At 41.5% G+C, this 13,776-nt stretch overlaps 1 protein-coding gene across 1 annotated transcript in view; it reads left to right on the top strand.

Moving 5' to 3' along the window:
• The window catches only part of LOC126281692 (nuclear exosome regulator NRDE2), a 163,645-nt gene that overhangs the window by 103,296 nt on the left and 46,573 nt on the right, over nt 1-13,776 (top strand). The window lies entirely within an intron of this gene.

The raw sequence follows: 13,776 nt of genomic DNA, 5'->3' as shown, positions 1-13,776 counted from the left end.
TGAATAATTTCTCCCAAATATTTAAATTTATTTACCATCTTTATCTGGCCAACATCTGGTACTAGGGATTCCAGAGCATTTTTTATACTTTCATAAATTTTGTTTTTTCTAAAGATATTCTTAAACATGCTTTGTTGGCTATTTCTTCTAAGTGATTGATTTGTATTCCAGCATATGTCAGGTTTTCAGGAAGAATGGCAAAATCACCTGCAAATGCTAAACAGTGAATTCAATACCTTTGTTTTTAGTTCGCAGTCTGATTGGTGATAGCTTCTGTTCTTTTAGTTTTTGTTTCCATTCTCGTACTATTTTCTCTAGTGCGCAGTTAAAGAGGAGTGGAGACATACCATCACCTTGCCTTACACCTGTTTTTATGTTGAATGCTTTGATATTTCACTCTGAAACTTTACTTTTGATTTGGTATCTGTGAGTGTTTCACAAATAAGGTTTGCTAATTTAGATTTGATACCAAATTCTCTGATCGCTTTATATTGCATTTATCAATCAACCGAAGTGTTTATCAGTCAACCGAGTCAAATACCTTTTTAAAATCTATAAATATTACAGCTATATCTTTGGAGTTAGTAAGTCTGTGACAAATTATGGATTTTAGGTTTAAAATCTGTTCTGAGCAAGATCTGCTCTTTCTAAATCCAGTCTGATATTCTCCCAAATGGCTATCAAGTGTTGCTGCTACCTTGTTTAGTAGTATTGTTGAAAATATTTTATAACCCATAGGCAACAAAAATATGCCTCTGTAGGTATGTACATTTTGATTATCACCTTTCTTGTGCAAGGGGTGGATGAGAGACACTTTCCAGCCTTCTGGCATCTTTTCAGTTTCCCATATTTTTTCAAACATGAGCTGAAGGTTAGTTATAATTTTTAGTTGTGACCATTTAATAAGTTCAGCTGTAATAGAATCTTCTCCACTGGCCTTGTTGTTTTTCAGGGTACTTATTGCCTTATTAACTACTTCAGCTGTAGGTGGTGGATCTGCTTCTGTATTTTCATGGAGATAGCACTAGCACCAAAAGATCTTTGTTGTTAGGTGGAATTAAATGAACATAATGTGATAATGCTGTGAGATTCATGGCCTTCCACATTTTTTGTCATATAATACCATTAACTACAGCACTTAAAAAAATGCTCTACCTATCTTATAATTCCAGGAAATTAAATGGTCCAGTTACATTAATGTAATCATCACCTATATTCGATGTCAGCGTGCAATAACCACTCACAGATGGCGGCTGGCTGCTCTACCAGTGGAGGGTGTATAGAGTGTGTCAGGAAACTCAGAAAACAGTGCAGTTATCGTCTATGTGGAAATGAAAGTTCGTCTGACATTCAAAAGGGCATGTTCTTTGGGTCTCGGGCCAAGGGTGGGATCATTTCCGAAATGGCTAAGTTTGTAAACTGTCCACATGCCAATGTGGTTAAAGTAAACAGTCAAAGGCAAAATGGCACTATCCAAAACTGATGCCTAGGCAACTGAAGTGCATCACAGGCTGTAGATGACAGAGGTGAATGACAGGTGTGGAGGTGTGTATGGGTGAATAGACATGTAACTGTAGAGCAACTGACTGCACAGATGGACCTAGGCACTACCAACAGTATCTCCTCAACAACTATTCAGTGAATGTTGCTGCTCATGGGCACCCACAGCAGGCACCTGGTTCATGCAGTTGTGCGGACTGCTGTTCATAGCTGCTGAAGGCTCGAGTTTGCATACTAGAACTGCAACTGAATTTCCACTGATTGGCCCAGGTGGTCTTTTCAGATGAGTCACGTTTTATGCTCCCATCAGTGTAAAAAATCTGAAAACAAACACCCCTCTACAATTGTCCAAAAGGGTCCAAGTTGGGAGGAGGGTGCATTAAAATCTGGGAAATGTTTTCGTGGAATTCCCTGGATGATCTCATCATTTAGGAAGTCACAGAGGATCAAGACAAGCTTGCATCTGTACTTGGTTCTTTCTTCTGAACCATGACATCTACCAGCAGGACAATGCAACAAGTCACATAACTCGCAGTGTATGTGCATGGTCTAAAGAATATCAGCATGAGTTTACCGTACTACCCTGGCTACCAAACTCTCCAGATTTAGAACCAATCGAGATTTTATGGACCACCTAGATCTGACTGTTTGCCACATGTATCCTCAACTGAGAAACCTAGCGCAAGTGGCCACAGCACTGGAGTTGACATGGCTTCAGATGCCTGTCAGTATTTTCCAGAAATTCATTGACTCTCTTCCTGCATGTACATGCTGGGGGTTATTCTGGGGGGTTATTCTGGTTTTTGACAGTGGTCACATTAATGTGAATGGAATGTGTAGTTGATTCCACTAATATAAAACTTTCCGTTGAATATTACCAGAGTTCGTGCCGCATCAGATGTCTGGTACCGAGCACTGCGGGTTTCGAATCCGTGCCAGACGACATGGACCTCGATGACCGCTAGAGGTCGCTGCAACAGTTGCACCATAAGCTGCCATGACTGTGCTCGCTCCTGGCCTCGAGTCTAACGTGAGGGTGCCACTGTGGAGCATGTGGTCCCAGCAGCCAATAGCAACATACCATGTCATGTATTTAGGCAGTTGCATCTCACTCAGCCAGGCAGTCTGGTAATCACGTTGATCCAGTTGCTATCTCACTTACAGACATAGTGTTTACGTTGCATGTGCTTACTTCCCGTTACGAGTGGGCGTCATTTTGATCTCGTGAGGTTGTCTCTTGTGACTCCATGGCTTACAACTTTGTTGTTGATCTTGGTGTCTTGCTCAGTTGTCTGTCATGCTTATCCTTTCATTGCCATTCATCTGTCTTGTTTTTTGCGGGCCGCTCCTGTTGGTCCCGCCACGTTTTCGTTAGCGGCAACCCCATGGCAGTCCCTGTTGCGGTTACAAGAAGATGTGTACGGAGTCTTAAGCTGTCAACAACTTCCTTTGTTGTCATCTTCATAGATCCTGTGTTACTTTATTTCTTCTTGTTCTTGTTCTTCTGTTTATTTTTTCTTCCAGTGGATTATCTATGGCTGGCACCACTTCTCTGCCCCATTCGCTGTCTCCTTCTGTCTTGACTTTCTTCATTTTTCATGTTCCTTGGTTCCATTGTCTCCTACACATCATGTCACCAGTTGTGTCTTGGATGGCTCTATTTCTTCTGCTGATATCCATCACAGTATCCTATTGACTTTATTTATTTGGGCAAATGATGTAGTGGAGATGTCACAAAGTCTTTCATACGTTACCAGAGATTATGTCAAATGGAAAATCCTGGATGGAATTTAACAATATTACGAAAAGGAAAGTTGCTATTCACCATATAGTGGAGATGCTGAGTCGCAGATAGACACAACAAAAAGACTGTCACAAATAAGCTTTTGGCCAGTAAGGCCCTCATCAAAAATAGACGACACACACACACACACACACACACACGACTGTTATCTCTGGCAATGTCAATGTCTTTGATGCAAGAACATTGGTAGCATTGTTTATTTTGTTAGATGGTGGATGACTCAGCTTATTCCTCTGTTGCTTTTCCGCATCAAGAAACTGATTCCCTGTGCGAGTAAGATGCCATTATAACTTATGTTCTATAAATTTGATCAGTTTAAATTGCATCTGAAATCAGTTTCATACATCTGTATCACCATTTTTGTTGATGACTTAAATTCTGTAAGTGATACAGAATTTTCTGGTTCAACACTCTTGAAACTTTTCACTGGTGTTGCAGTCAACTGAAGTTCATTGTAAAATGGCAAGTAGTCCACAGGAACAAGTTTCTTTCCATTTGTTTTTATTCATGTATCTCCTCCCACTTATTCGTGTGTTTTGATTTTGACATTCTGTGCGATACCTGAAGATACACATAAAAGTTCTCCTTCACATCTTTGCTTTGATATGATTTTACTGTTCCTTATCTTTGTACTGCAAATATTTGCCTTTGGGTAGGATTTAATTATTGCAGACTTGAGAAGAATAAGTATTTCATTTAGAATGTGGAGCTCTGTAAGTGTTTCCACCATCTATGATTGTGAAGCAAAGTTATTACTGCATGTTGTGATTATTATTGTTATGTTTTTCCTAGTAACTAGCACCAAAAGAATAACCTTTATCTACTTTATGTATCGCAATAAAATTCAAACCAACTTTCCCTAATGCCACCATTCACTTTCTGTAGATGAAGGTTCAGTCTTATCAGGAAGTCATGAAATATCAACAGTGCTTTCATTCTCTGAAAATAAAAGAAATGCATATTACAGCAATCATAAATTACTTAAACATGAATAAATATGCAATTCAGTAGACCTTTTTTTCCTTTAATTGAAAAAAAAGAAGCTTGTTACCTGCAGTAGAATCTTCATCTGGCAGTAAATCACTTAAACAATAAATTTTTATGACGGTTTCCTGACACTAGTGAAGTCAGATGTTACTGCACAAATGCAGTGTGGCAATCATGAATGTGAGGCTCCTTATTTTTAGAAAACATGGCACCACCTAAGGAGATGAAGTTCTAAAGTTAAAAGCTACAGCCATCTAGCGTGCCATGATGATATTACCTCAATTTCTGTATCTTGTTGGTTATTAAGGTTATTGCATTGAGCCTCAGGATGTGTAAGACACTAACTTAGTACCCAGTATTATCCTGTCTGTATTTATTCCAATCTGTTAGCCCATCTCCACCTGCACCTCTCTCTGTCAGTCTTTTCCTCCTCACTCCCCCTGTCCATTTCCTCATCCGTCTGTCCATCTCCTCCTTTCCTTTTTGAGTCCATCTCCTGTGAAATCTGTATCCTCCTTTCTCCACTTATCTCCCCTCCCCCTCTCTGTGTTCATCTCCTACCCTTCTCTCTGTACATCTCCATCTCCTCTTCCTGTCCGTTTCCTCCCCCCTCTGTCCATCTCCTCCTCCCCCTCTGTCTATCTCCTCCTCCTGCTCTGTCCCTGCACATATCCTCCTTCTCCTTTTTTCATCTCCTCCGTCTGTCTACCTACTCTCCCTCCTGTCTCTCCTCTTCCCTTTTTCTGCCCATATCCCCCTCACTCTCGTTCTGTCCATCTCCTTCTAAAAAAAAATGGTTTAAATGGCTCAGAGCACTATGGGACTTAACATCTATGGTCATCAGTCCCCTAGAACTTAGAACTACTTAAACCTAACTAACCTAAGGACGTCACATAACACCCAGTCATCACGAGGCAGAGAAAATTCCTGACCCCGCTAGGAATTGAACCCGGGTGTGGGAAGCGAGAACGCTACCGCACGACCACGAGCTGCGGACCATCTCCTTCAATGGAGTATGTAAGCAATAAACTTCTTTTCTTTCATCATTTTGTGGCAGTTGTCAGCAAGAAGTGTTTTTCTAAAGGTGTTTAATTATGTGTAAAGTTTGTTGCAAGTCACTAAGTGCTTTCATTCTGAAATATGGATGAGTAAAAACTGGGTATTCATGTGTCGTGGTCCACACTATTTTTCACCCCCATTCCCACCCATTTGAAAGTTAGGTGGTTCTTACCACTCAGTGACTCTTTACTAACAATAACTTACATGCGTATAAAGTTTGGTTGAAATTGGTCCAGTGGTTTACGAGGAATGTGTGACATACATACTCTTTTATTTGAGTGGATGAGACAAGGTATAAATTTTCATCATAGATGTATAGTCTTACCATGTGCCCATCCTATAAGATCATCCCAAAACTACCAATGATCTGTAAATTTAGTTTAGAACAATGATCACTGACTCGAGTAATGACTTTGAGTATTTATAAAAGCATTGTATTGGCTATTCAGTTTTCCGCACATACCCATTCTGTACTACTAAACAATCGGTACGGTTGTACATGTCATAAAGTAGTAGCCTCTTTCAGCATTGTTATGGTTTTGCCTGTAGAAGCACATACCGAATAACAAATTTGTATGTACAGCTAATAAGTATTGTTGTAATCACACAGTGGAACTCCAGATAGGAATATAAGCGATGTAGGAAAAGACAGATTGCTACTTGGTGTAAGAAATTCACGTTAAGTTGCAGACAGGCACAATTAAAAGATACTTTGGCCACAGCCTTCACCAGTAAAAGAGAGATACACCCATCAAGCACACCCCATGCACACATGACCACCAACTCCAGCATCTTGGGCCAGAATGCAACTATCACGTGGGATGCAAGCAGCAGTCAGGAGGCAACTATCATGTGGGATGTAAGCAGCAGTCTGGATGGGGCAGGAAAGGGGAAGGGATAACAGTGTAAGAGTGGGGAGAGAGACGACACTGACTGGTGGAGTGTGCAGAAACTAGAAAGCCAGCATGCATAGTATCAGGTAATTGCGGGGCAGGGAGAAAAAAAAAAAAAAAAAAAAAAAAAAGGTGCAAGGAAATACAGGTGGATGCGTTCACAGAGGGCAGCAAATAAACATGGTGGGAGATGAGAATGGGGAGGAAATGATAGGCGAGGGTTGGGGGTGGGGGTGGGGGGAGGGGTGGAACTGTTGGATGGACAGTATGTTACCATAAGTTAAGGCTGGGATAATTATGGGGGTGGAGAGTGCATTGTAAGGATTTCTCCCATCTACACAGGTCAGAAAAGCTGGTGGTGCAGGAAAGCTGGTGGTGCAAAATAGCTGATGGTGGAAGGAAGGATCCAGATGGCTCGGGTAATGTGGCAGCCATTAAACTCAAATGTTTTATATTCAGCTGCATGTTATGCCACAGGGTGGTCTACTCTGCTCTTGGCCACATTTTTGTGGTGGCCATTCATCCTGGTGGACAGCTGGTTGGCATTTATACCAATGTAAAAAGCTGTGCAGTGATTGCAGCAGAGCTGATAAATGGCATTGCTGCTTTCACAGGTGGCCCAGCTGCTGATTGGGTAGGATAAGGTATTGTTGTAAGTTGTGTTGTGTGTTCAAACAGTTTGTACTGTAAGTGTAACTGTCGTAATATTTGTAAAGTGTGTGCCTAATGATGAAACCGATACAAAGAAGGAAATATGAAGCAAGGTTCAACTTAAAGGTTGTAAAACAGGCTAAAGAATCAAACAACTCTGCTGCAGCAAGGGCTTTTGATAAAATAGAAAAGATGGTAAGAGATTGGTGAAAGAATGAAGATGCTGTTAAAAGAATGCCAATAAAAAAGTGTTCCATGAGTAGAGGAATAGCTTTCTGGCCTGATTTAGAAAATGATATTGCAGAGTGGGTACAAGACCAGAGGAGAGTGCTATGTTGTTACAAGATATATGATTAGGGCTTGTGTATTGAGTTTGGTCTGAGCTAATCCAGAGCATCCCAAAGAAGTTAAAGCAACAGTAGGTTGGTGCAGTTGTTTTATGAACAGAAAAAAAATCTGGTTATATGCCAGAAAGCAAAAATTGCTTAGTAATTACCAAAAGGTCTTGACAACAAGGTTACGAATTCAAATTAGGAGAAATACAACTTGGAAATATGGATTAATATTGATGAAACACCAATGAACTTTGATATGATAAACAATAGATGTGTGGAAACAAAAGGCATGAAAACTCTTCAAGTCAGAAGTACAGGCTGGGAGAAGACCAGGTTTACAGTAGTATTAACTTGCATGGCAGATGGGAAAAGTTAAAACCTCTGGTCATTTTCAAGTGGAATACCTTAACTAAAATAAAATATCCACCAGGAATTTTTGTACATTTTCATGAAAAGGGATGGATGGATGAGAATGGTATAAAATTGGGGGTGGAAAATGTGTGGCAGAGGCAACCAGGTGCTCTATGAAATCAGCCAAGTTTGATGGTGTGGGATATGTTTTGCAGTCACATAACTGAGAATGCCAAACCATGTAGCACAAAGCAATACTAAGACTGCTGTTTTAGTGGGTAGTTTGAGTTTGATGCTACAAACTGTAGACGTCTCTCTGAATAAACAATTGAAGGACCACATTCAGGAGGTGCTTTCATTAGCTAATGTTTGCGAGGATTTTGTAACATTTTGAAATGCATTTATGGGTGATTTATTTTATTTTATAATGGGTTTAATTTGTATAAATTTCAACCTATGTTTATAGCTTTCAAATAAGATGATCCCAATTTTGGGTGGCTTTCTTTATGCTTCAACTATTGTCATATTTGCTGAAATATGTGGAACATGAATACATACACCAATTTTTAGAATATGTATGGATTTAATAGTGAATAATGCTGTATGTCATGGTATACATATGTCTGAAGGTATGATTTTAAATGTAAGCTAAAGAGACTTTCTAATATAAGTGAGATTTTTATTGTTTGCTGGTGCAGGACTCAAACATATTACTGTTTTAATGAGAGAGAGAAACAATAGTGTGGCCACAAAGAACAAGAGTCTACTTTCCACATTCTAGTAAATAACATACTTAGAGACAGCACAATTAGCTAGTAGAAAGGCCATGACTGAAGGCCATTCTACGTAGTCAGCATTGTATACATTTACAAAGCACACATTAAAATCGTTAAATGACAAAAATCACAAATTGGGCTGGTGGCCTCAGGTGACTGGGTCCGCCATTGGTGGAATATTTGGATATACCATGCCGGCGGCATGGTGTCGTGACTTGTATCCAGGTATGATGTATAGGTTTATGGCACTCCTTCCCCTTTGGTGAAAGGGGCTTCACTGATACGCTCATCTGGGCAACCGATGGGCACTCATGGCCTCAGTGGTGGGTGCTGCAGGTGATGAAGATGGTGGCAGGAGGAGATTCCAGGCCAGAACTGGTGAGAAGGGGTGGAAGTGGTGAGGCCGTGGCCACACGAAGCATCATGGGAAAGGCCGGCTGCATGTGTTGGGCACCAAACCATGGAAGAGATGCAGGAGGTGATGACATACACAAGCTGGGCAGGTCAGCTCTGCAGCAGGGTACCCAGGTTTGTAGGAACAGGCACTGACGGAAGAGGCAAGGGCATTCACAGTGGTCCTTGTGGTGTGAAGACGCAGCTGATCATGGTGCTGTACCAGTAGCCCCTCTCTGAAGCACACCATACAGAGGCAGCAGCCATGGCAGCTGTGGACTGTGGTTGAATCCACTTCGGTCAGCAGCCGAGCCCTGACCACAGACAGCAGACCCAGGAGTGAAATGTGACAAATGCCTTGCCAACAGACATTGATGAGGTGGGTGACTTGAGTGGATGCAGGAGGGTATGCGGCTGGTGACTGTGAAGCATCTCAGCCGGCCTCTTAATCTCCCACTGGTGTAAACCTGTAGGAACTCGAGAAGCATGTCATGGCGTCATCTGTGGGCAAGTCTGTGACTTACTTCTCCATTTGAACCTTGAACATGTGGACATGCCATTTGACCTTGCTGTTATATTTGGGGTGAAAAGAAGCAGCAAGCGTGTGGTGAATGGCTTGATGGGCACAGAAATTGTGGAAGGTCTGAGAGACAAATTGTGTACCATTATCTATCACAACAGTATAAGGCAATCCTTCAACAGAAAAAAAATTTGGAGACAACTTGAACGGTAGCCATGTCTCACTTGGAAGGAAAGTGGATAATGTATGAAAATTTTGAGAAGCCATCAACCAGTAAGTATTTAGGAAGGGTTGCACTTCCACCATGCAATAAGAAAGACTGTCAGCAAGGAGTGTCAGTTGCGTAAATGCTCTTCTGTGGATGCACTTGCCACGAAGACGTCTTTGAGGCAGTCAATGCACCCCAAAATGGACACTGTCAGTTCTTCCAGAAAATGCTGAAAAATTGGAGGGGCGCTAGCCACACTGAATGGAAGGTAGTGGTATTGGTACAAGTTAAGGGTGTGTTAATTGCTGATAAATTGAGTGTTTGTGGAAACTTATAGTAACTGCAGAGATGAAGCTGACCATTCAGTTTTTTAACCACCAGGAGGGTGTGCCGTGGTGCATATTCAGGTATGTTGTACAGGGTTATAGCAACTATGTTATTATACAGTGAGTGAACCATGTTTAATATAACTCCTGTACAAGAAAGAGTCATCTGTTACAGTTACTATACTATACATGTAAGAGTAATGTTTGTTGTACATACAAAGAGTGAAACATCTGTTTATCATCCACTAAAACTAGCAAGAGGAACTGAGAGTCACATAGAAGTGAAAAGCTGATCAAGCCTATAGTTTTCAGTACTTGCAAGAGTATTATTATTGTTGTTGTTGTTATTATTTTTGGAGTAGGAAAATAAAAGTGTTTGAAGAAAACTGTGAGATGAAAGACAAAGTCATAGGTAGTTAGTTAGTTAGTTCGTTCCTTGTTCCACAGGTCAGATTCATGATAACATTATAATATATAATGTGTCAACAGAACAAGTGTAGAATGCTTGTGTACAACTTAAATATATGTATAAAATAATATTTATGTATTTTTAATGATTAGTTATTCTATTCAAGAAGTTTTTTATGGTATGAGAGGGATTGTTAAGGAGAAACATCTTTAACCTACATTTGAAAACACTACAGCTATCTGTCCAACATTTTATTTCATGTATAATTACACAAAGAGTTTTATACCTGATGTGACTTCTGAAATTTTCACGGTGTATTTGTTCTTCTAATAATTTCCGGGTATGCAGCCGGATCCCGTCGAAATTCTGCCACGATATTTCGGCCCAGAGACGTCCGGCCATCATCAGGTGAGTACACAACTACTGAAGAGCCCAGGCGCGGTATTTATGTCGAATCTCGCGCATGCGAAATGTACTGGCATCCTACAGCACATGCGTCATGTGTTGACATGCGCGGCATAGCCGAGTTGTACGTGCTGCCCTCGGTGGTGAAAGTAAAAAATCATCTAGTCATTGAGTATGGAATGACGCTGTCTATTCCGCTGTGATTCTGTGATCTTTTACTTTCACCACAGAGGGCAGCACGTACAACTCGGCTATGTCGCGCATATCAACACGTGACGCATGCGCAGTAGGATGCCAGTAAATTTCGCATGCGCGAGATTCGGCATAAATACCGCGACTGCACCTGGGCTCTTCAGTAGTTGTGTACTCACCTGATGATGGCTGGACGTCTCTGGGCCGATGATGGCTGGACGTCTCTGGGCCGAAATATCGTGGCAGAATGTCGACGGGATCCGGCTGCATACCCGGAAATTATTAGAAGAACAAATACGCCGGGAAAATTTCAGAAATCACATCAAATATCTTTACGGGGAGGAGATGGTTCAGGACACCCACATACTGGATAAATTACGTGAGAAAAGAGCCAGGTTGCTGTGTTCACTAAATTTTTTACTGAAATGTAGAGACAATAACTTGATTCCAACTTTCGCCAGAGTTGTTCATTTTATTAATAGTGTAGCCGCCAACAATATAAAATGCAAGGCGAGTCTGGCTTTAGTGAGAGAACAAATCCGTTTTACGTGTCGTGAGTTAGACGCTGTTGCCAGGAATTTATATTATTTACATCTGAAGATTGCAGAAAGATGTTCTTCCCTTAGCTGGGACTGGATTGACGGTGTATCCTGGGCCAAGGCAGACTGGGCTCACAGGAACAGTACGAACAGGCAAAGTGCGAAGTTTAGCCAACTTGTAACACGAAAGCCGCAAGAAGCTATCTCTGGACGATCCGTGGTGAACCTTACGGAGAAATCGTTTGACGATGCGACAATGTCAGTGCTTGCGAAAGGTTGAAACTTCGCCCCTACTCCTGCTTCACTGCCTTTAACGGATTTCATCAGTTCCATTGAGGAAGCCGTTAGATGTCTCCCTGCGGATACTGCAGACGAAATTCGACGTGAATCTTGCCGAACGTTGTTGAAATGTGCGCCACAATGGAGTAACATCTCGCCAGCTGAAAGAGCTGCTCTCCGCAGCCTCAGAGTGGATACTAGCACAGTCGTACTGCCTGCGGATAGGGGTAACGCCACAGTTCTTCTGACAAGGGAAGCCTACAACGAGAAGATATATTGTCAGCTAAATGATTCTACGTACCACTGAATTGGAAAGGACCCAACAAGCCGAATATCAAGGAAAACTGCTACCCTTTTGAACGACTGTTCTCTATCTGAACAAGTCATCAAGAGATTGAGACCACACAATGCAGTACCACCAAGACTCTACGGTCTTCCCAAGATACACAAGGATGGTGCTCCACTACGATTAATAGTGAGTAATATTGGTGCAGCCACCTATTCTACAGCAAAATATCTGGCCTCAATACTAAAGCCGTATGTGGGTAAGTGTTTCCACCATATACGTAATTCCGAGGATTTTGTCAGTCACTTGAAGGAAGTTAAGCTTAGCAGGTCAGATTTATTAGTCAGCTTTGATCTGGTCTCACTATTTACCAAAGTGCCTTTAATGGAATCGTTACATCTTATTGGTAACTTATTCAGTGCAGAAATGATGACATTGTTTGAACATCTACTCTCCTCAACGTACTTTTTATTCAATGACGAATTCTTTGAACAAACAGACGGTGACGCCATGGGGAGCCCTTTCTCCCCTGTGGTAGCTAATCTCTTTATGGAGGACTTTGAGGAGAAAGCACTTGAGTCTGCTGTCTTAAAGCCTACGGTCTTCTGGCGGTACGTAGGTGATACTTTTGTTGTATGGCCTCATGGCAGACAGGAACTGGAGAAATTCCTTCATCATTTAAACTCTTTACATGAGAACATCAAATTCACGATGGAGATTGAAAAAGATGGCACTTTACTATTTCTAGACGTGCTAGTACGCCGTAAAAATGATGGGTCATTAGGAAACCGACTCACACAGACCTGTATCTCCAGGTGTCATGCTGCCACCACCCAGCACAAACAGACGGTGTTCTCAGTACCTTAATACATCGAGCGTATGTAATATCGGATGATGAAAACCTCCACGCAGAATTAGAACACTTGTAGAAGGTTTTTAAAGAGAATGGCTACACTTCACGCCAAATAAGAAAGGCCATGCGCAACTGTCATAACAAGAAGCAGTGCACTGAGGACGCTGATGACGACTTTAAATCTACTGTGTTTCTTCCATACGCCGGGAATGTGTCGTCGAAAATAGGCCGATTACTGAAGAAGAATAAAGTCAAGGTTATCTTCCGTCCACCAGCAAAGAACCGGGCGCTGGTTGGATCTGTTAAAGACGATTTACAACTGAAGAAAGCAGACGTCTACAAAATTCCCTCTGAATGTGGCTCTGCATATATTGGACAGACGATAAGAACTGTCCATGAACGATGTACAGAACATGAAAGATACACCTGTCTGCGGCAACCGTCAAAATCGGTAGCAGAGCACTGTATTTCATTGGGACATTCAGTGGAATACAATGGAACAAAAATTTTAGCTTCGGTTTCTGGATTTTGGTATTCCGTAATCAAGGAATCAGTGGAAATACCTCTTGCCGATAATCTTATAAATCGTGACAACGGCTTTCAACTGGATAAAAATTGGAATCCTGTTATTAAAATTATACAATCACCATCACCATCACCATCACCATCACAGCGGAATAGACAGCATCATTCGATACTCAATGACTAGATGATTTTTTACTTTCACCACCGAGGGCAGCACGTACAACTCGGCTATGCCGCGCATGTCAACACATGACGCATGTGCTGTAGGATGCCAGTACATTTCGCATGCGCGAGATTCGACATAAATACCGCGCCTGGGCTCTTCAGTAGTTGTGTACTCACCTGATGATGGCCGGACGTCTCTGGGCCGAAATATCGTGGCAGAATGTCGACGGGATCCGGCTACATACCCGGAAATTATTAGAAGAGTTTTATACCTGCACATTATTCTAGTTCAGAGTACTTTCTTTTGTGCAATGAATATT

Source organism: Schistocerca gregaria, chromosome 7 (genome assembly GCF_023897955.1).
Source record: "Schistocerca gregaria isolate iqSchGreg1 chromosome 7, iqSchGreg1.2, whole genome shotgun sequence".
NCBI lineage: Eukaryota > Metazoa > Arthropoda > Insecta > Orthoptera > Acrididae > Schistocerca > Schistocerca gregaria.
This window is presented reverse-complemented; position numbering and strand designations above follow the sequence as displayed.